General features: G+C 37.3%; 1 long non-coding RNA gene across 2 annotated transcripts in view; it reads left to right on the top strand.

Moving 5' to 3' along the window:
• The window catches only part of LOC109256461 (uncharacterized), a 74,925-nt gene that overhangs the window by 40,869 nt on the left and 7,356 nt on the right, over nucleotides 1-26,700 (top strand). The window contains exons 5-6 of one of the 2 annotated variants that reach the window (XR_008418185.1): nucleotides 11,518-11,657; nucleotides 15,926-16,072. This is a non-coding gene — a long non-coding RNA (uncharacterized LOC109256461). Of the gene's footprint in view, nucleotides 1-11,517; nucleotides 11,658-15,921; nucleotides 16,073-26,700 lie in introns of both variants that reach the window. The other variant, XR_002075663.2, reaches the window with a different exon arrangement.

The following is a 26,700-nucleotide window of genomic DNA, read 5'->3' as shown; positions in this document are numbered from 1 at the left end:
ATAATACTGGTTTTAGGATTAGAATTCAGTAATTCATCACATACATATATCACCCATTGATCATCATAACAAATGCCCTCCTAAGTGCCCATCACCCATCTACCCCATACCCCACCTCACTCCCTCCATGAGCCCTCAGTTTGTTCTCTAACTTTAAGAATTTCTCATGGTTTGTTTCCCTTTCTCTTTTTTTCCCCTTCCCATGTTATCATCTGTTTGTTTCTTAAATTACACATATGAGTGAATACAAAGTACACTCTAGCTCCATCCACATCATTGCAAATGGCAAGATTTCATGCTTTTTGATGGCTGAGTAATATTCCATTATATATATTTCTTTCGTAAGTGTTGCTTTCATAACATTTCTTTCATAAGTGTTCTATAGTTTCCAGAGTACAGGTCTTTTACATCTTTGGTTAGGTTTATTCCTAGATATCTTATTGTTTTTGATGCAATTGCAAATGGGATTGATTGCTTGATTTCTTTGCTGCTTGGTTATTTTGTAATTGCAACAGATTTCTGCATATTGATTTTTAATTCTGTGACTTTGCTGAATTCATGTATTAGTGCTAGGAAATTTTTTGGTTGAGTCTTTTGGATTTTCTATATAGAGTATTGTGTCATTTACAAATAGTGGAAGTTTAACTTCTTCCTTTCCAATTTGGATGCCTTTTATCTTTTTTTGTTGTCTGATTTTTGAGGTTAAGACTTCCAGTGCTATGTCAAATAGTAATGGTGAGAATGGACATCTTTGTCTTGTTCCTGACCATTGGGGAAAGGCTTTCTTTCCCAAAATTTATTCCACAGACTAATCATAAAAATAACAGAGTATGCCTGCACTCTTCAACACCATCAGGTCATGAAAACAATCTGGTACTTCCTCAAAATGTTCACTATAGAGTTACCATGTGACCCATATATTCCACTCCTAGGTACACAGCCAGGAGAAATACCAACATATGTCAACATAAAAAGTTGTACATGAATGTACATAGCATCATTCATAAAGTCAAAAGTGGAAACAACTCAAATGCCCATCAGTTAATACATGGATAAATTGTCATATAATATAAATTGTCATATAATATTTGGCAATTAAAAGGAATGATGTAGGAATGAATACATACCACAATATGGATGAACCTTGAAAATGTTAAGCCTAGTGAAAGAAGTCTAATATGTAAAAGACCACATGTTATATGGTTCCATTTACATGAAGTGTCCAGAGAGAACCCATCAATATGCTGTACCCAAGCCATTCCGTTCTTTACATTCTGACTTGCTGAAAGCTCTCTCTGGTGGATTTGGGTAACAGCCCCACCCACTTTCCTGACCCATAATGTTCAAGCAACAATTCGGGTTTTTGTCACTAGATGACACCAACTTAGCATCATCAAAGTTCTCTACTGAGAATGGTCTGCAAAGAGAAAAAAAAAATCTCTGGAACACCCTGGCTTTGAACATATAAAGAATGGTTCTAATCCTTTCTGATGAAATTGATAGATATAAAATAAGATTGTGAAAATATGTAGTATTGTGTCTGCAGACGATAAAACACCAGGTGACACTAGCACACATTGGCAGTCTGGCCTGTGTGCAAGCTCAGTACAAGTCAGAACAGAAGGGCTGTGACTGACAGAGAATGAGCATCAGAATGAGGAGTGGGCAGCAGTGCCCTGTGTTATGGAAAGAGGGTGACAAACCAGGTGGGAGAAGATCTGGGCAACCTGCGCAACAATGGAGCAATGGAGGGTGAGCACCTTGTTCTCTAGTAGGGACCCTCTGTACAGTCCACACTGTACATCAGCAGATAGTGATGTGGGAAGAGACAGATCAATGAACAGGTTGAAGTTTGGGGTCAGCAGTGAATGGATTTGCTTTAATATACATGTGAATTTTATAAGTGGAATTGAAATCATAGTAAACACAACCATTTCATATTTTTACTGTATGTAAAATGTACTCATTTTAATTAATAAAAATAAATGTGATGTCTTTGGAAGTCATATCCAGGATGACAGCTCTGAAAGTGAGACCAGGGGGCTCCACAAAGGGGAAGGAGGATGGAGGTTGGGAACTTGACTTCATGGGATCAGCCATATTTCTGAATTTTCACCTACCTGGAACACTCTCTCTGTACCCATCGCTTTTCTAGGATATAAAAAAAATAGATTTTCTGGAATATCCGTACCTGAGATTGGAGATCCATCTCCAGTCTGAATAGAAAGGAAAGCCACAACTGTGAGAGTATATGGAGGTGATAGAGCTAGAGGGGATATAGAAACATACACACACACAGAATAAATTCATTTTTTAAGTTTATTTATTTATTTTGAGAGATAAGGCATGTGAGTAGGGGAGAGGCAGAGAGAGAGGGAGAGAAAGAATCCCAAGCAGCCTCCATGCTCAGACCAACTCTGGACTCCACCTCACAACTGTGAGATCACGAATTGGGCCAATATCAAGAGTAGGATCCTTAATGGACTGAGCCACCCAGGCACCCTACAATTCAATTTTTTAAGAGGAAATTGAATGGTTTAATTTGTGGAGTCAAAAGTTGTTTGTTCTTGATTATAGCATTCAACAGGTAAATCACATTCACATCTTGGTACATAAGTGGTACCCTGCCACTTCCTTGAGACAGTTGATCCAGATAGAATTATTCCTGGCCAACACTTACCTATGTGTCTGCCAGAAATTGCCCTCTGTCCCTTGAATAGACATGTAACCTCTCTCTTATCCAGAATTCCTGGTAAATGTATTTTCTTCAATTCAATAACCATATACAGTAGAGCACCACTGATTTGTCAATGGGTTTGATATATTTTGAACCCCAGATCAAGATCTCACATTATTTAACCTTGTCTTTTATGATCCAAAAGGAAGTTTAGAATCCAGCAAGGTCTCAGTGTCACCAATTTTCACTGAAGAGTTATTAAGCCATGGAAAGGGTTTGCTAATTTTATGCTGGCTCTGGGTATTTACTTTGAACACAGTCTATTTGAATAAGGTTTTGAACATTTGCTCTGTATGTCATTTTGTAGGCTTAAAATAAAAAAAAACACAGGAGTTTAAATTTTCTCATCCAGGGTTTACATTTTTGGTAATGAAAATGCATTATTTGAGTAAAGAAAGCTATAAAACCCTAACCAAAAATTAAAAATAAAATACAGGGTATTGGATCCCAAGAAAACAAGAGTTTCCTCTGGCAGAAGTCAGGCTGACTGCACATAATAATTAGGTATAATTGACAATGCTTTTTCCACAGACTGTGTTTTTCCCAAGTTTGTATATTTTCAGTAGCTTAAGTTTTTCCCTTTTCTCTGATTTTCATTACTATCATCACTAGGAGGAAAATTTAAAACATCTCAAAAACAGCTATTTCCAAGTAACACTATTCCAAGTAACAGCTATTTCCCAGCACACACTCCTCATATTTCCTCTGGTTTCAAATATGAAAGAGATCTCAGCTCAGACAAGAAGGATCTTTGCCATACAGCCACCAGCTCATGCATCCTCCTCTTTATTCTGAGAGGCTCCAGTTTACATGAAAATTTCAAGGTAAAGTATTTCTCCAAGTTTCTAATATAACTAATCACTCCTTTTCTTCAAAAATTGAGGTCTATGATTCCTTTTTGAACATGCCTTCAAAGTGGAGGTCTTTGGTCATGAGCTCCTCTTCAACATTATCTAGTGCCTGCTGGTGATGTGCCAGTTCTATAGGTTCCTACTCTGTCTTGAAAGCTTTGTTGTTGTCTGTGGGCATGTTCTTGGTGGCTCTAGTTTTCTGTTCCTGAGTCATATGTGATTGGCCAGCAGCAGAATCTTGGCCCAAAATCAGAGTAAATGCTCTGAAGCCCAAATACATTGGGGAAATACCAGGATGCAGAACTAATCCAGAATGCATCTAATGAGAATAGCTTGATTCATTGCTGTAGTCTAGATTTAAAATGATGGGTCAGTGAAAAAGAGATCTTGCCTTGTGATAGAGCCTGAAAATATAATGCTGATCCATTAACCAATAAGAATCATAGGGAGGGCATTTGGCTCATTGTGTCTATGAGGATACTGGGATGAGTCCTTCATTTTACTTTTTTTTTTAATAATCCATTCTCATGTTGTGGAAGTAATATTTTCGGTATTAATTGTAAAAAATATTGTGCCTATTATTTGATTGTAATGTTCTCTGAAAGCATGTTGAGGTTCTAACTCCAGGTACCTATGAATGGGACTTTATTCGGAAATAGGTTCTTTGCAAACACAATCAAATTAAGATTAGGTCGTTAGAGTGGCTCCTAATCTATATAATTTATGGCATTATAAGAAGGTGAAAATGCCACTGAAGGCAAGGACACTAAGGGAGAACATGTGGTTGACAGAGGCAGAGACTAATGTTGCTGCAAGCAGTGAACACCAAGGACTGATGGTCACCACCAGAGGCCAGGAAGAACAAGGAGGATTCTTCCTAGTGTATTAAGGTGCAAGGCCCTACTGACACCTTGATTTCAGACTTTCAGAATCCAAAACTATGAGAAACTCAATTTCTGTTATGTAAAGCTACTAGTTTGTGTATTTTATTATAACAGTCCATGGAAACTAATATAGTACTTTAGTTTTGTTTCTTTCTCTTAGATTTGTTGCATTGGTGTGATTAACAATAAGGTGGTATCTTATGACGTGAGCAGCAGTAGCACATGCTGGTTAGATGATTTTACACAGGAGCCACACTTTGTGTTCAAATATAAGCCTTGAAATGTCCTAAACCTGTCCTTACTGTGCCTCAGTTTCCTGATATTGAAACTGTTCCTCCTAAGTTGTGGTGAGGATTAATGAGTAAGGATAGACTTAGCCTTCACATCAGTATTGGGCAGGGTGCTTGGGTGGCTCAGTACGTTAAGTGTCTGACTCTTGATTTTGGCTTGGGTCATGATCCTAGTTGCTCAGCATGGAGCCTCCTTGAGATTCTCTCTCTCTGTCTCTCTGTCTCTCTGTCTCTCTGTCTCTCTCTCTCTGCCTCCCTCTGCCCCTCTCCTCAGCTCTCTGTCTCTAAAAAAACAGTACTGGGCAACAATAAATATTAATCATGTTACTATTAATATCATGACAGAATGGACCATTAATTTTCAATTGCCATTTGTATTATGTGCATTTATATTATATGGCTTGCATCGACTTTCACAATATAATATTTATCATAAAAAGCAGCTTACAAAGCTGAAAGTAGATTTTCTCATTTCTTTTCTTAAATATAGTTACATTTGCAAAGTAAAATTTCTGAAAAAAATATGCAAATGGAAACAGTGCTTATCCCTGAGTAAAAGACTTTTAAGGGTTTCCAATGATTTTTTTCCTGCCCCGTATTTTCCATTTCTCTTTACAACAAAAGTACATGGGTTTGAAGTGAAAAAAGAACAAGAAAAAATAAATATCCTCCACCATTTCTGTAGGATAGTGAGTCTGCATCAGATGCAGAATATCCCTAAAGAAAGGGTATAAGGTAATAAGGTGGTTACAATATTAATGTTAGAATCTACTCATGACAACCCTACTTGGGTGGCTCAGGGTCAATACAGATACTCAGAGAAATTGAAAGCAAGTCCCACAAATAAATATTACATTAAGAAAACCTTTGATATCTCTACTTCCCAGGAATTAGTGAAGGTCATGAGAGGAAAACACTTTTCTCTTCTTTCCAAATAAAGCCCTTTGAACCGAAAGCAGTCTCATGGGTTTAACCTTCCAGCTAGCCAAACAGGGAACCCACAAGGGAGGCAAAAAGGGAGACTGCAGGATACTGCCCAGAGCTTAGCCCCAGAGCTTCCAGAGGGCAGATGCTTCAACAGTGGGATTCAAGGGGAACTTCAGTCACAGGCTCCCTCAACCCAGGGCCCAGGGCAACCAACACATGGGAATTAAAACAGGTTTGAAGCACCTTCCCTGTGCAACTAAAATAGTAAAAGGAAAGGAAAAAATATATATATATGCCCAGCACATATCATACAAAGAAGTTCAAGTTTAAAACCAGATGCATGCCTTAACCATCCTAGGGATTTGAGTGTTAGTCTGGACACTGGAAAATGAATTCCCTGTAATTACTGTCATCTTTCACCAGTTTGGCTCAGATTAGGTTCTGGAGGTATAGGTCCAGATGAATAACAGTGTGAATGAAAGCCAGAAAATTAGGCCTGGGGAAAAGGAAGATGTTTCATGTTCAGGAGGTACCTGACAATAATTTATTATGACTGGAGGCTGGGAACTAACTGTAAGACTAAACATAGCTGATTAATAACACGACTGAAAACAGTATCACATCTGCTGATTCTGTTAGTGCATGTAAAGTGAGAAAATGGGCATGTCCGTGTCAGAAGCTCTGAAAGAGAGTAAACATGGCAAAGAGACATAAATGGCAGATCATCTGTTGAGATGTGAATGTGGATATGTTTTCCTTATGTTTCTTCCTTCCTCCTTTCCAGTAGGCAGTCAGGTATCTCTGAAAAAAAACAAATACGTATAAAACATAGTTTATGTCTTACATATATACCTACATCTTTATCTCATGTTTATTAAATGTGAATTAGATGTCCGCTGTAAGTCACTGTCAGTCCAATTCTATATCTATATCCATATCTTCCCTATCTTGATAGTGAGACTGGATAACTGGAAATTTCCATAGGCAGCACGGTGGATGTTAGTGCCCATCCCATGGTGTGGTGAGGTTTGACCTCAAATGGACTCCATTCCAAGCGAGTTTTATAAAAGCTTGACACTGTGTCTTGGAAACCCAGTATCTCAACAGGAAATAATTTGGTTGAGGAGGGAGGTAGTACCTGGGAAACTGGCATTGAGAGGCTACAGTCTTCTCCTATGGAGACTCACACCCAGATGGAGAGTGAAGGATGAGGTAACACTTGTGTGGTTTCAGTCCTAGACCTCTCATGAGTGCAAACACTGTGTGGTTTCAGTCCTAGACCTCTCATGAGTGCAAACACTTGTGTGGTTTCAGTCCTAGATCTCTCATTGGTGCAAACTGGAGGTTTTACTTTCTCTTCAGTCCATGGCCAGGTTGTGTGGTAGATTTCAGAAATGAGTTTGTGTCTGCCTTATCCCTAGGATGGTGGCCCCTCCCATTTAGCCCTCTGGGGGGAGGGTCCATCTGAGGTGACATGGAGTTTCTGCTTCATTTAAGACCTTGTCTCCTAGTTGTGGGACCAGATCCACAGGAGGAAGAGGAGAGATAGAGTTCTCAAAGACTGGAGCATAAGACTGGAGCCCTGATATCAACATCTAAATCTCCTGACTTGGTGACACAGTTTTCATATGTCTCTCACAATATAACAAAGAGAAACTTAACATGTCTGACTTCCTATTCCTTCTATTTCCCTTGCTGCTGTGACCTATAGGTTAGAAATTTCTGCTTAGCCCTGCATGTAGGCATGTTAGTAATTGAAGGAATTTTGCTTGCAGCTAAGATTCACCAAAACCACTCTTTATTCAAAACCTACCTCACCCAAGGAGATAAGTAAGTAGCAAGAGTGGTCATCATCTCAATTCCTCAAGATTGTGGAATTATCTTAACTCGGGGGGAGTTGAAACCATGTTTCATAGGGTTAATGAGGCTGAAACTCGTAGAAAATTTAAAGCTTGTATATCAGGTAATCATTTCTCTATAGTCAGCTATTGTGTCTTTTCAGACTCCACTAACAAACGCACTAGCTGTGTCTACAGAAGCCTGGACTCAAGGTCAACTGATATGGCTCCAGCCTAGGAACAAGCAGGACTGAATTCTTTACCAGAGATAAAAAGGCCAAGACACTATCAAGTTTATACTGGCTCTCAAAGCATGTCCACAGCTCCTTCATCTTGTCCTAAGATAACCTTCTGATGCCAGGGTCTGAATTTTCCCTCATTTTGATTTTAAGTCTCTATTAAGAAGTGAAAATTGGATATATGTTACATATATATGTTTGCTTAATGCACATGCTCCATCTTTCCTCATGAATAGTCATTTTTCCTCATCCTTCCCATCAATATATATGTAATCTCAACTCCTGTGATCATAAAATACTGATTCTCATTCCTTTGGGGAGGCTGACTTGAGGCTTGTCTTCCCATCTCCTCATTTGTCTGCTTCTCAAATAAACTCTTCCCTGCTGCATACCTGATGTCTCCGTGATTGGCTTTCCTGTGCTTTAGGTATACAGACATGGGTTTGGTTACAACATAGTCACCTCCACAACTGTTCCTCTTATGCCTGACACACCAGTGTAACTCACCTCTTTCTCCTGTCTACAGAAGTACACCGAGTGAAATTCCTCAATAAACCAGTGGTGAAGGAAATTTTTCCAGCTATAACTAACAACCCAGAAACAATCAGGGAGTGAAATAACAAAAACTCAATAAACTGTGTAAACTGTAAAGATCTAGTTGGAGTTTTAAAATGATTCATGATTCTGGAAGCATCCCATCAAAGAAATAGAAAGGTGGTCTTAGGAGATACACAAACCCATAAAAGAGATGGGAAGGTGGTCTTAGGAGATACACAAAAGAGAATGTTTTTATAGAAGGAAGTTTCAGCAGGAAAGAGTTACAGTTGGAATATGAAAGGAGTCTACTAGAGAAACATGAGGTACTGATGTTGTAATGAAGTCAAGGGGAATTTTCTAGCAAAACTCCTTCTGGCTCAGGGAAGATCAGCCCTTTGTCCTATTCAGTCCTTCACCTGACTAGATGAGGCCCACTCACTTAATGGGAGGCTAACTGCCTTATTCAATTCTACCCCTTAAATGTAAATATTATTCAAAACACTTTCACAGAAATATCCAGAATAATGTTTGATCAAATATCTGGGCACTGTGGCTCCCCCAAATTGATACATACAATCTATCATCACAATTATTAATTTGCCTAGATTTCCATATTAGATTTGAGATGTGATTAGCAATGTACTGAACCTAGGGAGTAAAATGTCCCCTAGAAAAAAACTACAGTTCATCAGAAAATCATTCACTAAAATAAAATAGTTTAGTGGTTTTCAACTTTATTTGTGTGGTTCAAATTGAATTATGGAGTTTCTTGGGGTTTCACCTTGATGAATTCCTGGTTTCTTGGGTGGTAAAAAAACAGGGAGAGATCATGTATGAGTGTGTGTGTGTGTGTGTGTGTGTGTGTGTGTGTGTATTTTTGAAGCTGTGAGGAATATTTATTGTGAGGAATGTGTGAGACGAATTACTGTGGGTTATGTCAATCTTCCTCAGTTCCTAGCACATGTTAGGAGTCAAGTCAGGATGGTTGCTGTTTGTTTTTTCCTAGTTCTCTTTGGCCAGCTTGGTTACCATGGTGATCCAGTAACTGCTGTTGGGTTTTGTACAGACTGAAATGCATTTATGATTTTTGCTTAAACCACTCATCACTATGATATTTGTTAACTGTCACTTTTATAATGTTGTAATTCCTTGTAGATTTAGAAATTGACATTCAAAATTTAGATAGAGCTTTTCACTTTTCCCCTATCATTTACCTATTTAGTCATGTATTTATTTTATTAGTATGAATCATTTTTTTGTATTTTACTCAAATAATTACCCTTTGACATTATAATTATGTATTTTGATTGTCACACTGTCACAGAATTGGGCAGTGTTAGCCCGTTCAAATTGGCTTCTGTGTCCACTTGCTGCCTCCTGTGAATTCTCTGAACATGAGCTTTGCTGTGTGAGTCTGATTATCTCCCAATCTGTAAAAAGTACACTAAAACCTTGGATTGCTAGTAACTTGTTCTGTGAGTGTTCCACAAGATGTGCAAACATCTCTAATACATTTTAACTTGATAAATGAGTGATGTCTTGCAATATGAGTAGTATGTGAAGCCAAATGTCACATGATCACAACTGAGCCAATGGTTCTCTTACTCTCTCTCTTTCTCTCTCTATCTGCAGGATTGTGGGTGATTGTCTCTCATGCTCGGATGCTCAGGCTCAGGCCGCGGTGTTTGGCAGAAATCAGTGAGTTTTCAGAATGTTGGAAGGTGCCCACAACTGGTACTAGTGTATTTTTTGTCACTTCAAAGCACCCATGGACAGTCCTTTTCTTTTCCACACAAGATTAAGCTTAGGAATGCTTTGCTTCATTCTTGGTTAGGCTGCCTGTAAGTATAGACCTTTACCTCTGCTGCCTTATTGCCAGTTACATTAAATCCAGTATATAACAAGAGTTTATCAATACTGTACTGTAGTCAACATCTGTGTGAGTGTATACAATGTCCCCCATGAATAAAAAGATTCTGTTGAGCCAAGAGATAGCAGTGACTTCATTAGTGATAGTGAAAATTGTCCTACACAATGACCCTCCTCTCTTGTCTCCCTCACACCAGCCACGAAGGTTTTCAAAGGTAAGTGCAGGTTAATTTGTTTATTTTTCTTTATATTTTGTATTTTCTTTATTATTTTGTATTATGTTACAGCCTTGTAATAATTTTTATGTGAATATTTTTGGGTTTTGTAATGAATTATCAGAGTTTCCATTATTTCTTATGGGGGAATTCACTTTGATATACAAATGCTTTGGATTATAAGCATGTTTCTAGAACAAATTATGCTCACAAACCAAGGTTTTACTATAATGTTTTTAGGGGTGCCTGGGTGGCTCAGTTGGTTAAGCGTCCAACTCTTGATTATGGTTCAGGTCATGATCTCATGGTTTGTGGGTTTGAGCCCCACATTGGGCTCTGTACTGACAGTGTAGAGCCTACTTGGGATTCTTTCTGTTTCTCCCTCTCACTGTCCCTCTCCCGCTTGTGCTCTCTCTCTCTCTCTCTCCCTCACTCAAAACAAATAAAAAATGTTAAAAAAACAAATAAACTTTATTTTTAAATTAATTTTTATTGTTTAATTTATTTTTTAAATTTTTAAAGTTTTATTTACTTTTTAGAGAGAGAGAGAGAGAGAGAGAAAGAGGGAGCAAGCAAGCAGGTGAGGGGCAGAAAGGAGGGAGACACAGATCCCCAAGCAGGATCCAGGCTCTTAGCTGTCAGCATAGAACCTGACGCCGGGCTTGAACTCACAAACTGCGATATCATAACCTGAGCTGAAGTCAAACACTCAACTGACCGAGACACCCAGACGCCCCTAAAATAAGAAAGTAATATTTCACCTCAGAGCAATCCTCTGATGATTTAAAGACAAAAAGTTTAGCAATGCTTATTTCATTCTGTTGAAGTGATGCTTTGGATATGAACATCATAATATGACTACTAGAGAGAATACTTGGACAGAGGGCAACAAGCAGGAATGGGCCAACATTTCCATAATGTGAGAGCTTCAGGGTCACTGCTATGTGAGGGAGGGGTCTAGGGGATGGAGCTGGGGAAGAGGCACAGCATCATTGCAAAGCTTCCAGTGACCTGAGTAGGGACTGGCAACCACATCCTGTCCCATTTCCCTTGCCTTTCATGTGCTTTCCCTTCCTCTCCCTTTCCTCTCTATTCCATGTGCTATCTGATCCCCTGACTGTCCCTTCTAGTTGAACATCAAAGCAGTGTGTGGACTCTGACCCCAGAAAGAAGAGTTGAAAGAGAAAAACCAAATATGATGTTCAGTGTGCTTGACAATTTCCTGGAGCAAGAGTGAAGAGAACAGGATCCCATCACTGAGACATTTTAGGTAAGTCACTGACCTTCCTGCAGTGTCTTCTGTACAAAGGTAACAATATTCAATGTTCCCAGCCACCCGGGAGTATTATTAAGTGTGAACCCATGTAGGAAAGGAATATGTGGTCATAGTTGTAAGGGAAAAACTGGTGCCCTTTTGAGTAATTCTATTAACAGAGACATCACACATATCACAAAACTCAGCATTAAACTAATGATACACAAACGTCAGATGTTTATGTCAGGAGTTTTCCAAGTATTTTTCATCAAAATTGGAACAGGTGATTGTTAAAAGAGCAGGTAAATAGGTCCACCCTAGGTCTGTTGTACCCAAACAAGTAAGGTGGGTTGGGAGGTGTCTAAATTTTAAATAGCTTCTTTTGTATATTGTGGTATTTATCCAAGTTAGAAAGTCACTACTGTGAATTGCAACAAGGTGTTCTTAAAATTTTGAATCCTTTCATGTCTTATTTTAGTATAGATTTGTCCTGCAACAGAGCTTTTTATATCTGTGTCTGCTCCCAGTGTATTAAAAGGGAACAGTTTTTTCTCTTCAGTCATACTTATTCAATGTTTCATATGGAGGAGGCTACAGTAGTTTCCTAAGGGTACCATAACAAAGTACCACAAACTGGATGGCTTAAATTATAGAAATTTATAGTTTCATACTTCTGGGGGCTAAAGCCTGTAATGAAGGTGTTCCCAGAGCCATGTTCCCTCAAAGTCCTTTTGGGGACTCTACCCATGCCTCTTTATATCTTTTCGTGGTTTGTTGGCAATCTGCATATTTTGGCTTGCAGTTGTACGACTCCAAACTCTGCCTTCATGGTATTATCCCTGTTCTGTCTTCATATGCCTGTCTTCTTATAAAGATTCTGATCACATTGATTGATTTGGGGACAGACTATATTCCAGTATGATCTCATCTCAACTAATTATATCTACAACAACCATACTTCAAATATGGTTACATTGAGGTACTGAGTGTTAAGATTTCAACATATCTTTTTTTGGTGACACACCTCAACCCCATATCAGGCACTGCTGTGAATGCAACACACCAAACAAGATGAATGAGTGTCCCTAGTGCTTTGTATGTAGCTTGAAAAAACTGGTAATAAGCAGGAAAGGAAATGAATAAGCACGACAATTTCATATTGGAATTAACAGTTTCAAAAAGAGAATGTTTCAAAAACATTTTTTTGAATAGAAAATGATGAAAAAAAAGTTAGAGAGGGAAGGAGGCAAACCATAAGAGACTCTTAAAAACTGAGAATAAACTGAGGGCTGATGGGGGGTGGGAGGGAGGGGAGGATGGGTGATGGGTATTGAGGAGGACACCTGTTAGGATGAGCACTGGGTGTTGCATGGAAACCAATTTGGCAATAAATTTCATATTAAGAAAAAAGAACGAAAGAAAGAAAGAAAGAAAGAAAGAAAGAAAGAAAGAAAGAAATCTATGGAAGAGTTTAGAGGAAGTAGCATTTTTGACATTAGAAGCTGTAGTGAGGGATTATGTGATGGATGGGGTGGAATAGTATTATCTCTTGTAAATTCAGGATGCTTCTTCATGAGGCAAAATTGTTCTAAATTTAAAAATTAAAGAGTCTTTTTATAACTGTTGAATATGATAAGCCCAAGTGGATAATGTTTTAAAACTTATAATGGATTACATGTCTAGAACTAAACTCTAAAATAAAATAGACATTTTACGTTCTAAAAATAAAATAAAATAAAATAAAATAAAATAAAATAAAATAAAATAAAATATTTTCCTCAAAAAAAATGATGCGGACAGGGATTATTATAGATGGGGTGATTCATGAAACTATCTCAGAAAGTGACATTTGAGCTGAGTCCTGAACAACAAGAGGAAACCAGGCCGGGGCTGGCCTTTTGGTTTGTGATATGTGTGGCACCAGCTGTTTCAGGAGCAAACAACGAGCTCAAGTGCATGGAGCCTGGCAGACAAAGTGTGGGTGGTAGGACATGAGGTAAAAGGGCAGAAAGAAGCTACATCATTTGGGCCATGTAAGGAGTTTGGAGTCATTCTGAGAGTGGTTGGGCCATGTAAGGAATTTGGAGTCATTCTGAGAATAGAGGGTTACAGTATTAGAATGACATGATCTGATTCATGTGCTCAACAACATATGAGTCACAAGGTGGCTCTCCTATTGTGATGAGAATGTTCTAGACAGGGACAAGATGTCTGTGGGGATTACCATTAAGAGAATCTTGCAGATATCCAGCAGAGGGATGAGGGTAGCTTGGTCCAAAGGTGCTGCAGTGTGCAGGGGGCAAGGGTGGCTGTGGGCAGGGCATGTTGGGGGTAGGACACTTGGGACCTGTAGTGGCTGTGGGTGAGGGTATATGAGGATAATCCAGGATCCTTGATGAGCCTGTGACTATTTGTTCAGATTTGTGCAGAAATGATGGTACTGTTTCCTGAGATCAGTTACTCCAAGCCCTTTTTAGATGTTATCATGATAATTATTTAGGCACCCAATAGTGGTTATAGTGAAATTTAGTGATTTAAAACACATATACCAGTTGATAGGATTCAGTTTTATGTTTATTAACCTTCATTAAAAACACATGAAAAGTTTTTATAAAGCTATCAAAACTGTTAGAATCTGTACTTGCATATATTTATAAAAATTATAACATTTATTGAACTGTTACTGTGTGTCTCACTCTAATTGTGTTCACGTATTAAGTCATTACAATGACAATTCTTGAGGAAGGGCAGATTGTTTCCTCATTTACAGAAGAGGAAACTGAGGTACAGAGAGTTTCTTTCACTCTCCCAGGGTTCAGAGAAAGCTAGATTTCCCAATGTCTCTGCAGTAGAAGTTCTTAAATCATATGATTTATGATTATTTATTCTTGTAAAAAGCAAAACACGAGGATATATTTTTGTTTTAAGCTTTTTTATTCTTCGGTAAGTATTGTATAATTGCAATTTTGCAAGTCAGGCAATTGAGTGACTCTAACGTGATGTAAAAGTAATCAAACTCACATCATCTGTAAGCAGAGGACTATGGTTTATAACCAGTCTGTCTCCAGAGTCCATACTCCTGACCAGTTCACTTACAAAGAAGAGACATTTGTTGAACTGTGGCAGCCCGTGGTAGGTGATGTTAGACCAGACCCATATCTCTTTCGGTAGTGTCAAAAAGAAAACTGCAGGTCAAAATGGAGTCACTTATGCGAGGCCAAGTCACCAAACTTGGGCTTAATACCTAACCTAATTACATTTTTAACCTCCCCCAAAATTTCATCTTGACTCGCCAGTCAGGACGATTCTGGTCTAAACCAATAAAATAATCCATCACATGGGCCTCTGGATCCCCCAAAGGAAGAAGAGGTAATCCACCTATTAAACCTGTTTGTACCAAAATGAAGGTGACCTCTCCTGAAATAATCCTATTTTCTGTTAAAGACTTCCTTGTCCTTCCTTTAAAATCTTTTTCCTTCCTCTAGCCCTGTCTGGAGCCTCTCTCTACTTGTTAGATGGGATGCTATCAGATTCATAAATTACTTTAAAAATCCAATTACATATATGCATTTACTCGGTCAAATTTTTGATATTTACAGTGGAAACTATGCTTTAGTACACATTTATCCATATAAAGAGGGTATTGTTTAATAAAAATGAGAAGATAATAATTATAACAACCAAAATGCAATAATCCTCACAGTTACTACATACTAGACAACTTACTATTTTTTATCTTTGTTCACTTTGTTCTTCTAGGCTTGTGGTGGTATCTCATTATGATTTTAAGTTAATTTCTGTGAACTCTTAAGTTTTTTTTTTTCATTCAAATGTCCTATTGTTTTCATGTTCCATTGACTAGATTCACAAACTGGATCTTTGTCCCATGGTTTTCCATTCTGAATGATATGATTGTATCTCTAGTGTGTTGTTTATTCTGGTCCTTTGGCCCCTCTTAGGTCCTTTAAATTGGTAATAAGATATAGAGTCTTGTTCAGATTTTGTTTTTTAGGAAAGAGTACCTCAGATATGGTGTTGTACTTCCTGTAGTGTTATATCAGGAGCTTTGTCATGTCTGGTTATTTCTCCTCCTGTGTTGTTGAGATTTATCATTGGGTTCAGATTTTGTCAGCCTGATTCATCCATTATGAAATTTCCCATTCACTTTTTAACTCAGGTTTTTTGTAGCTTCTTAAAGATTGTTGCCTAGATCTACATTTCATTAACATATACAAAGAGTAATGTTTTAATTTTTTAATTTCATCTGGACTTATATTAGGTAGAATTCTTCTGTGAAACAAACTACCCCTCAGCGACTACATGGTTATACTGAAGAATAGTCCATATAGAAGGGAAGGATGAACGCTTACTTCTTTTGCAGTATTTCCACTTTTCAAAACAATGTGTTGTTTTTCCAGAATACTTCAAAGGTAAACAGTGAGTTAGTTTTATGCTTTTTGTTGTTCTTTTATAGTGTCATAAAGAGCTTTAAATGCTTATATATTTGAGATTGTAATTAACTTATTGCAGACATTAAAAGTTTTGATATTTAAACTTTCCTGTCTTTGGCCTGTGGGAGTTCCTTTGGGTTGGCTTTTATGTCTTTGACATGCTTTATGGTATGAGAGTTTGGTCCAGACTCACTTGGTACAATCCCTATCCAGCTCTGCAATCAGGCATTTCTCCAAGAAATCCTGGTTCCATTTAGAGGGAAATGTTTTTAGAGGATTCAATCTGGAAACTAAAGATGCTCATTGCTATTTGTTTGGTCACTGTTTCTTGCATTGGAGCCTGTAGATATGAATTATAATTTTTATGAAAATACATCTCATCCTTGTCAACCCTGATCTGCTCCTCTGTGATGTTATAGGTAATCATTTTTCTCAGTTTTTGTTTTAACCCTCCAGTTAAGAAAATATAATAAAATACAATATGTATTTTAGTTTTATCCCCTGTTCATAGGTAAAAGGTGGCGTATTCTACACCAGCGTTGTAAAATAGACATTTCTGCAGAAATGAAAATATTCTGTGTCCATGCTGCTGAATATGGTAGCCACTAGCTACCGTGGGTGTTAAGGTTCTAAAATATGGCTACTACCACTGAGGAACTAATGTTTAATTTCACTGAAATTTAAATAGCCCTGTATGACTAGAGGGTATGCTATTGGATGACAGCAGCTCCACACATTTTTCTGCACTTTGCTTTTTTCCCAAACAATTATCCTGGATATCATTCCATAGCAGTACAGAGGTGAAGTCTGCATTGGTTTTCTAGCTGAATGGTACACCAGGACATAGATGTGTCATAGCTTATTAATTTAGGCCCTTATTAGTAGACAGCTGTCTTTTTTATAGTCTTCTGCTGTTATGAATTTTTCTGTAAATGAATATATATACACTTCGGCTATTTTATTTTTTTCATTGCTTCTTTGGAATAGATTCTTAAAAGAGAGGTTACTGGTTCCAAGAGGAAACAGATATGTGGTTTTACTAGACAGCCATCAAATCCCATCCACTGGGTTTCTACCAATTTACATTTCCTCCAGTGATGCATGGAAATGCCCATTTCTTCACAGAATACCTGATTAAGAAGAAGTACTTTTTTTTTTCTTGGCATGTCTTATCATGAGTTAGGTTGAGCAATTTTTACATGTTTTAGAGTCTTTTTTTTAAATAAAATACCTGTTTGTATTCATCACCCCTTTTTCTTCCCTGGTGTTGTTCCCTTTACTTTTTCATGATTCTTGATATATCAGGAATACAACCTTTGTGATGTAAGTTGTAAATATTTTCCCCAATTTGTAACTTTTCATTTTACTGTGCTTTTTTTTTTTTTTTGCTTTTCCCATACAATTTTTAAATAAAATTAAATGCATCACTGTTTTCTCTAAATGCTTCTGGAATTTTAGTCATAGTTGGAAAAGTTTCCTATACCACCAAGTTATAGAGGAATTTTACTATATGTACTTCTGTGGACAGGAGAGAGATGAGAAAGAGATGGATCATTTTGGGGTGTTAGGCATAAGAAGAACAGTGGGGATGTGACCATGTTGTGAGCAATCTGTGAAAACCATGTCACTAAGTCAGTAGAATTTGATGTTGAGATCAGGGTCTTGATTTTCTGCTTATCTTTGAAAATTCAGTCTCTCCTCTTTCCCCTGTGGATGTGGATTCAGGTTTCCACAAATGGGACATGAGCTCTTCAATGAAACAGAAACTCCATGTCATGCCATAGGTCCCCTCACATAACTGAAGAGGAGGGGATAAGACAGGGACAAAATCAGTTCCAAAATCTACCACACCATCAGTCCCTGCACTAATGTTAAAGTAAAACCTCTAGTTTGTACCCATGAAAGAACAAAGACTGAAACCATACAAGTGTTACCTTGTCCTTCACTCTCTATATGGCAATAAGTTCTCCTCAGGAGATGGTTGTAGCCTCTTAGTGCTATTGAAGAGGATGGAGGTATGGGTTCCAAGTTGGCTCAGTTTCCCAAGTACAACCTCTCCCCTTACAATCACATTGTTTCCTGTTTAGATGCCATGTTTCCAGGACTCAGGGTCAAGCTTGGATGAATGTTGCTTGGAATGGAGGCTTTTTGAGGTTAAACCTCACCACCACCCCACGGGGTGGGCACTAACAACCATCTTGCTGCTTGTAGACGTTTCTAGTTATCCAGTCTAGATGCCAAGAGAAGGAAGATGTGGATGCAGATGTGGAATTGGAATGACTTTGCCTGGCACATAGTAAACATTTAATTCACATTTAATAAGCATGATATGAAGATATAGATAAGTAGGATCTGAAAGTATGTATATGTTCTTTCATTATTTTAATACACATATGAATTTTTCAAGGAATATTGGGATCACATAGCAGTTATTGTTTAATAATCTGGTTTGAAGAAAACTTTTTGTTTCCATTTCTAAAAATTATGTCTTTTCATTAGAATAGATAACCTATAGAAATTGAAAATGATGTGTCTATGTAGATTTGTGGACCCTGTGGTAGGTCATCTGTAAAATGGGTAGGCCGATACTTACCTCACAGAGCTGTTGTGAGAAGAAATGAATAACTAATAGGACATATCTGAAACATAATACTGTAAAACTTCCACACACATATGTATGGTGTCTCCTGTGTTCTCCCCTCAACAAAAGAGATGACTTAACCATAAGCAACTCATAGATTTCATTGGGCTTTGACACAGCAGAAAAGGAAATGTACACATATTTATACATTGGATTACCTTTAGTGCCATTTCTTTGTAGATGAGTTACCTGATTAGGGTAATGAGGAAGCAAATCATCCCCTCATTACTGGTGTGTGTGTGTGTGTGTGTGTGTGTGTGTGTGTATACAACATAATAATTTATTTGTATCTATATCATGGAATGATCATCACGGTAAGTGTTGTTAACATTTATCACCTTACATAGTTATAGATTTTTGTGTGTGTGATGAGGACTTTTTAGATCTAGTCTTTTGGCAACTTTCAAATATGCAATACAAATATTATTAATTATATCACCATGCTGTACATGACGTCCTCATGGGTTGTTTATTGTATGAATAGAAGTTTGTACCCTTTGACCCACCTCACCCATTTTGCCCACCACTCAGCCATGGCTTCAGAAAACCAGCAATGTCTCCTCTATATCTATGTGCTCAGGTTTTTAGTTTGTTTAGATTCTGTACCTAAGTGAGGTCATATGGTATTTGTGGTTGCCTGACTTACCTCATTTAACACACTAGGCTGGAAGTCCATCCATGTTGCCACAAATGGCAAGATTTTATTCTTTTTTTATGGCTGAATAATACTCTTTTGCATATATATAAAGCACATTTTTTTAATCCATTCTCGTCTATTGGCACTTAGGTTGTTTCTATATCATGGCTATTGTTAATAATGCTGCAATTAACGTGGAAGGTGCATATATCTTTTCAAGTTAGTGTTTTTGTTTCCATCAGATAAGTACCCAAAAGTAGAATTGCTGGATCATACGGTAGTTCTATTTTTTTTTTTTTATGAACTTCTATAATGGTATTTTATAGTGGCTACACCAGTTTCCATTTCTAGTAACAGGACACAAGGGTGCCATTTTCCTCATATTCTTCAACACTTGTTATCTGTTTTTGTTTTCATGATAGCCATTCTAAACATGGGAGAGATAAATCTCGTTGTGGTTTTGTTTTGCATTTCCCTGATGATTAGTGATGTGAGCATATTTTTATGTATTGTTGACCATCTCTATGTCTCCTTGGAATACTGCCTATTCAGACCTAATGTCCATTTGTAGACTGCATTGTTTGTTTGTTTTTTTTTTCCTTTTTGCTATTGAGTTGCATGCATTTGTATATATATTTTGGGTATAAACCTCTTATCAGATATTATAGCTATTTGATTTTATTTCTGATCTTCTTTTTTAATTTCCATTTTGAAATTGCAATAGCAGTCTCCCATTGACTGCCAGAAAGGAGACCATACAGAATAACAGAGTGTGAAGATGGGTCTGCTGTACAACAGACTGAAAAATGGAGACATGAATCTCAAATACTGGATTGGTCCTTACCTACAGGTCTGTGGGTAGTGACTTCCCCTGTGCTGGCCTCAGGCCTTACAGAGAAAGACTGCATATCCCAATGGTTAGAGTGGGAGAAAATTGGGCACATTTAATTACTGGTTTCATAATCTTTAGCAAATTTTGAGTCTTCAGATATATGAGACATACATGTAATGTATATGCATTACATTTGCATACACGGAAAATATTATGGGTATGTAATGGACTGAATTGTGTCCACACAAAATTCATGCATTGAAATCCTAACACCCAGTACCGTAAAATGTGATTATTTTTGGAGACAAGACATTCAAAGGGAAATTAAGATAAAATGAAATTGTATAGGCGGGCCCTAAACCAATATAAATGGTGTCTTTATAAAAAGGAGAATAGGTCACAGAGAGACAGATTTAGTGGTAGCTATGTGAGGATACAGTGAGTAGGCAGCCATCTACAAGCCAAGAAGAAAAGCCTCAGAAGAAAACATATTTGCTGACACTTTGACGTTGGACTTTTAGCTTTCACAATTTTGAGAACATTTCTTTCTATGGTTTAAGTTAGCCAGTAATCTATGTTTTGTTATGAAAGCCCTAGCAAACTAATAAAGGCAGGAAATGCACAAATATGATACTTAAAAAAAATTAATGAGTGGTGGGGTTGCAATTTATTTATTTTTACCTGGAATTAACTATAGTTTTCACTTTCTCTAAATTACTATAGATGATTTTTCAAAATAAAAATTGAAACCATGGTTGTTTTGAAATATTACAGATTTAAGATAGTTATAGAAAAAAAAGTATATCAGACTTTTCTGCCTTAATATTCATAAGTAAACATTACATAGAGAAGAGACACTCACTTTGCCTTCTTCTATGATGTCCCAGATGTAACCAGTTCCAATAATTGGGGATTTTGCTCTTGAAATCTTTATCATTTCTCCTTCAGTGAATGAAATATTGCATTGTTTTATTACAAGTATTATTTATAGATGCCTGGCTATTTAATCGAAAAGGAGAAAGGAAGAAATATAAAAAGAAAAAATTCACATCTCAAAACAGTGATCTCCATTTCTGCCTCCTTGACACATGTGTTCTCTTTCAGAGCTTCTAACATGGACACATCCATTTTCTCACTTTACATGCTGTAGGGAACACTTACAGAATGAGCACATACTATGTTCACTCACTTAAATCAGCTGTGTTCACACTTAGAGTTCCCAAGCTCCAGCTAGCCCCAAATTGTGTCTCAATGTTTCCTGAACCTGAAACATCTTCATTTGTTCAGGCCTAATTTTCTGGCTTTCATTCACACTGTTACTTACCTAGAACTGTACATGTGTAACTACTCTGGAATATCCTGGTGAGGTTGGACAGTGATTGTAGGGAGTTAATTTTCCTGTGTCCAGACTAACACCCAAATCCTTAGTTTGGTTTAGGGATGCATACCATTTTGGTTTTGAGCTGATTTGTATTACAACTGCTGGGCACATTAATATTTTAATTTATGTTTACTATTTTAGTTACACAATGAAGGTACTTCAGAGATGTTTCAATCTATGTGTGTTTGCTTACCTGCACCCTGGGCTAAAGGAGCTTTTGTTTAGACTTCTCCCTGAATCTCTATGTTGAAGCATCTCCCCTCTGGAAGCTGGGCCATCATGCAGCCTCCCCGTTTCCCTCCCCTGGGGGTTCCCTGATTGGCTAACTGGAAGTTTAAACCTTTGAGCCTGCTTTTAGTTCAAGGGACTTTTATTTGTAGTCAACAGAAAGAAGCATTTTGATAGTAATTTTCTCTCATGACCTTCACTAAATCCTGGGAAGTGGAAACATCATAGGACTGTGAAATGTAAGGGTTTATTTGAAAGACATGCTTGCCTTTCCCCTAGGCATCTGTTGTGTCCCCGAAGCCACCTAATTAAGACTGTCATGTGGTAGATTCAAAAATTAATTTTATGACACCTTATTACACTATACACTTGCTTTAGAGATTTTCTACATCTGATGCAGACTCACTTTCTAATGGGAATGGCTGAGGATATTTATTTTTGTCTTATTTTTTCGCTTCTAAACCCAAGTGCTTTTGTTGTAAATAAAAATGTAAAATACAGGACATGAGGAAAAATAAATCATTGGAAACCCTTAAAAGTTTATTACTCAGGGATAAGCACTGTTTCCATTTGCATATATATATTTTTTCAGAGATTTTACTATGAAAATATAACTATATTTAAGAAAAGAAATGAGATAATATTCTACCTACAGTTTTGTAAACTGATTTTTATGATAAATATTATATTATGAAAGTCAATGAATGCCATACAATGTGAATGCACATAATAAAAATGGCAGTTGAAACTTTAATGGTCCATTCTGAAATGATATTAGTAATATGATTAATATTCATTGTTGCTGCCCCCTGTCCAATACTGCTGTAAATGCTAAACCTATACTTACTCATTAATTCTTACTACAATCTATCAGGAGGAGCTATTGTTGCCTGACTTTAAATATCAAGGAACTGAAGCACAGTAAGAGCAGGCCTAGTAAGATTCAAGACATAAATTCAAAAACAGACTGTGTGGCTCCTGAGTAAATATGTCTAATCAGTGTATGATATTGCTGCTCATATCATAAGATACCACCTTATTTTAATCACACCAAGGCAACAAATCCAGAAATAAAGAAACAAAACTAAGGTACTGTATTAGTTTATATGAACTTCTGTAATAAAGTATACAGACTGGTGACTTAAAACAACAGAAATTGACTTTCTTGCAGTTCTGGAAGCTGAAAGTCTGAAATCCAGTGTCAGTGGGGTCTTGCACATTGAGACACTAGAGACAATCCTCCTTGCCTCTTTCTGGCCTCTTGTGGTGAACATTAATCCTTGATGTTCATTGCTTCCGGCAATAATATTCCAACCTCTACCTCTGTTATTGCATGTTTTCCCTGTGTGTCCCATTCTTGTTCTTCAATGGCATTTTCACCTTCTTATAATGCCATAAGTCATGTTGGATTGGGCCTGACCGAATGAACTCACGTTAACCTGATGCATTTTGCAAGGACACTATTTCCAAATAGGGTCTTATTCATAGGCTTTAGAACCTCAGCAACTTTTGTGAGCAAATACAATCATATAGCAGATACAATGATTTTTCCCATCTAACTAGGCAGAAAATATTATTTCAATAACCAGAGGATGGGATTAAAAAAAAAAAAACAAACTAAGAGTACCTATTCTCCTCTGACTCATCCCATTATGCTCACAGATATGATGAAAGACAATGTAGGAAAGGTCCTTCTTATGATTCTTTTATTAATTAATTTTATTTATTTGTTTTATTTAAGTATATTTGACATAGAATGTTATATTAGTTTCAGTTTTACAACATATTGATTAGACAATTCTATACATGACACAATGCTCACCCTGGTAAATATACTCACCATACCACATTATTACAACATTGTTGATTATATTCTTTATGCTGTTCTTTTCTTCTCCATGACTTATTCATTTTTTAACTGGAAGTTGGTAACTCTTAATTCCTTTTACGTATTTCACCCATCCTCTCACCTACCCCACCCCCTCTGGCAACCACCAGTTTATACTTGGTACTTAAGAGTCTACTTTTTGTTGTTATTGTTTCTTTGCTTGTTAATTTGTTCTTCTAGTTTTGACATATAATTCATATAATTGAAATCATGTGGTATTTATCTTTGTCTGACTTATTTCCCTTAACACAACTCCCTTTAGGTCCATTCGTGTTCTCACAAATAGCAAGATCTCACCTTTGTTATGGCTGAGTAATATTACATTTTATGTATATACCACATATACTCACTATGAATCTTATTGGTAAATGGATCAATATGATATTTTCAGGCTTTGTCGCAAGCAAGGTACTATTTCCCCAGAAACTGTCTTTTAAGACTATGTGACAAGAAGGAATTCAACCACTTACATTAGAGGCACCCTGGGTGAGTTCTCCATCCTGTTACTTCCTCAGTATCTTTGGGTTTCAGAGCATTTACTCTTATTCTGGGTCAAGATAATGCTGCTGACCAATCACAAATGATGCAGGAACAGATATCTGGAGCCACCATGGCCATGCCCAGGCACCAACACAGGTTTCAAGACAGAGTAGGAAGTTTCAGAGCTGACACATCACTAGTGGGTACTAAATGATATCAAAGATGAGCTCATGGATGAAGACTGGTGAGTCCAGTAGTGAAAATAAGAGAAAAGGGAAAACCAAAGCTGGGGAAAATATACAAAACTTAGCAAAAACTCCATTGGTGGAAAAAGCCTTGCCAAGTATACCTAATTATTATGTACTGTCAGCCTGCCTTCTAAACACAAAAAACTCTTTTCTTTCCTTGGGATCAAAACACACTGCATGTAACCTTTAATTTTTTGTTAGTGTTTTTAATTCTTTCTTTAGACAAATGATGCATTTCATTGCTGAAAATGTAGCAGTTATGGATGAACAAATTGAAGCTCCCTATGTTGTTCATTTTGAGCCTACAGAATGACATACAAAGCAAATGTGTCAAAACCTTTTTCAAATAGGTTCTTTTCAGAGTAAATACCCCAAGCCAGCACAGACTTAGTAAAGCTATATTGTTTAACAATGTTCAGTGAAAATCAGTGACCCTGAGACATGCCACATTTCAAGTGCTTTGGGAATCATCAAAGACACATTCAATAATGTGAGATCTTCATCTGGAGTTCAGAATATATCAAATCCATTGACAAGTCAGTGGTGCTGTACTGTATATATCTACTTGGTTGAATATGACTTTATTTCTTGTAAGAGAGTTTCTATCTAAGTGAGAAGGGAGAGAGAGAAAACTGGCAAACATATAGTTAAGGCTTTCCCAGGAATAATGCCTTTTGGATCAACTGTCCCAAGGGAGTGGCAGATGCCATTTATGTACCAAGAGGTGAATGTAATTTCCCTGTTGAATGCTGTAATCAAGAACAAACAACTGTTGACTCTACAAATTAAACAATACTGTGTTCGTTTTAATTTTTTTAATTGACTGTGTGTCTTTCTTTGTCCCCTCCAACTCTACCACCTCCAAAACACGCTTACAGTTATAGCTTACTGTCAGTTCAGACCAGAGCTAGACCTCCAATATCAGGATTAGATATCCCATAAAATGTGGGTGTTTTTTTAGTATCAGAAAAGTGATGGATACAGAAGGATTGTTTGAGTTGAGTGAAATTCCAAAGAGCTCTGATTCCATGAAGTTAAGCTCCCAACCTCCATCCTCCCTCCCCTTGCAGAGTCTCCTTTGCTGAGACTCTCAGAGTTGCCATCCTGGATCTCAACACTAAGTAACATCACACTTATTTCCATTTCTGTACCTCTCTTTTAGTGAAGAGTACATTTTGCAAAGACTATAAAAATATGAAAGAGTTTATATACTGTGATACCAATTTTACAAGGAAAATTCATAAATATATTAGCAGATCCATTTGCTGTTGACCCCAGACTACATGGTGTTCATTGATTTCCTTCTTTCTTCATCACTTTCTGCTGAGGTACAGTGTGGACTGTACAGAGGGTCCTTACCAGAGAATGGCATGTTCACCCTCTATTACCCCACCCTTGTATAGGCTGCAATACCTTCTTCCCACTCTCTGTCTTTCATCCTCTGTCCATGACACAAGAGACGGCTGCCCAGACCCCAATCTTATGCCCCATTCTCTTTCATCACCTACCCCTTCTTCTTACTGCACCACCACTGGAATACCTGCCACAGTGGGGCAAATCACATCACTGCCATCAAGCTTTTCAACGTAGCCAGGCCCTGAAATATATGCTTTAAGAATTTTATCTTACACCTACCAGTTTATTTCAGACAGAAGTAGAATCATATTGTGTACGTTCAAAGCCTGGAGTTTGGGGAGATTATTGTGTTTAGTATTACTACTTGCAGACACCAAGGAAATATTTGATGATAATGGTGCTTTGGTGCCACCTTGTGATAAAAATCTGAACTGCAGCTTGAACATCTCAAGGAAGGAAAGTGGGAAGGAGGGGCTGTGACCTAAACACATTAGACTGAGCTTTCTAGAAGTCTGGATGGAAAGGGTGGAATTCCTTGGGTATATTGGGCATATTGATGGAATTCTCTAGGCATTTCATATAAATGGAATCATACAATATGCCATCTTTTCAACATTCAGCTTCTTTCTCTTGGCTTAACATTTTCAAGGTTCAAACATAATCAGTACGTCATTCCTGTTTTAAAAGTTTAATTTTATTTAATTTATTTAATTAACATACAGTGTTATATTAGTTTCAGGTGTATCATAATTCAACAATTCCATACGTCACCCAGTGCTCATCACAACAAGTGTACTCCTCAATCCCCATCACCTATTTCACCCATTTCCCCTCCCACTTTCCCTCTGGTAAACATCAGTTTGTTGTCTATAGTTAAGTTTCTTGGTTTCTCTCTCTCTGCTCATTTGTTTTGTTT

The sequence above is a fragment of the Panthera pardus genome, unplaced genomic scaffold, assembly GCF_024362965.1.
Source record: "Panthera pardus isolate Hobbes unplaced genomic scaffold, ASM2436296v1 HiC_scaffold_27, whole genome shotgun sequence".
Taxonomy (NCBI): Eukaryota; Metazoa; Chordata; class Mammalia; order Carnivora; family Felidae; genus Panthera; species Panthera pardus.
Note: the sequence above shows the minus strand (reverse complement) of the source record. Positions and strands in the feature narration are given on the sequence as shown.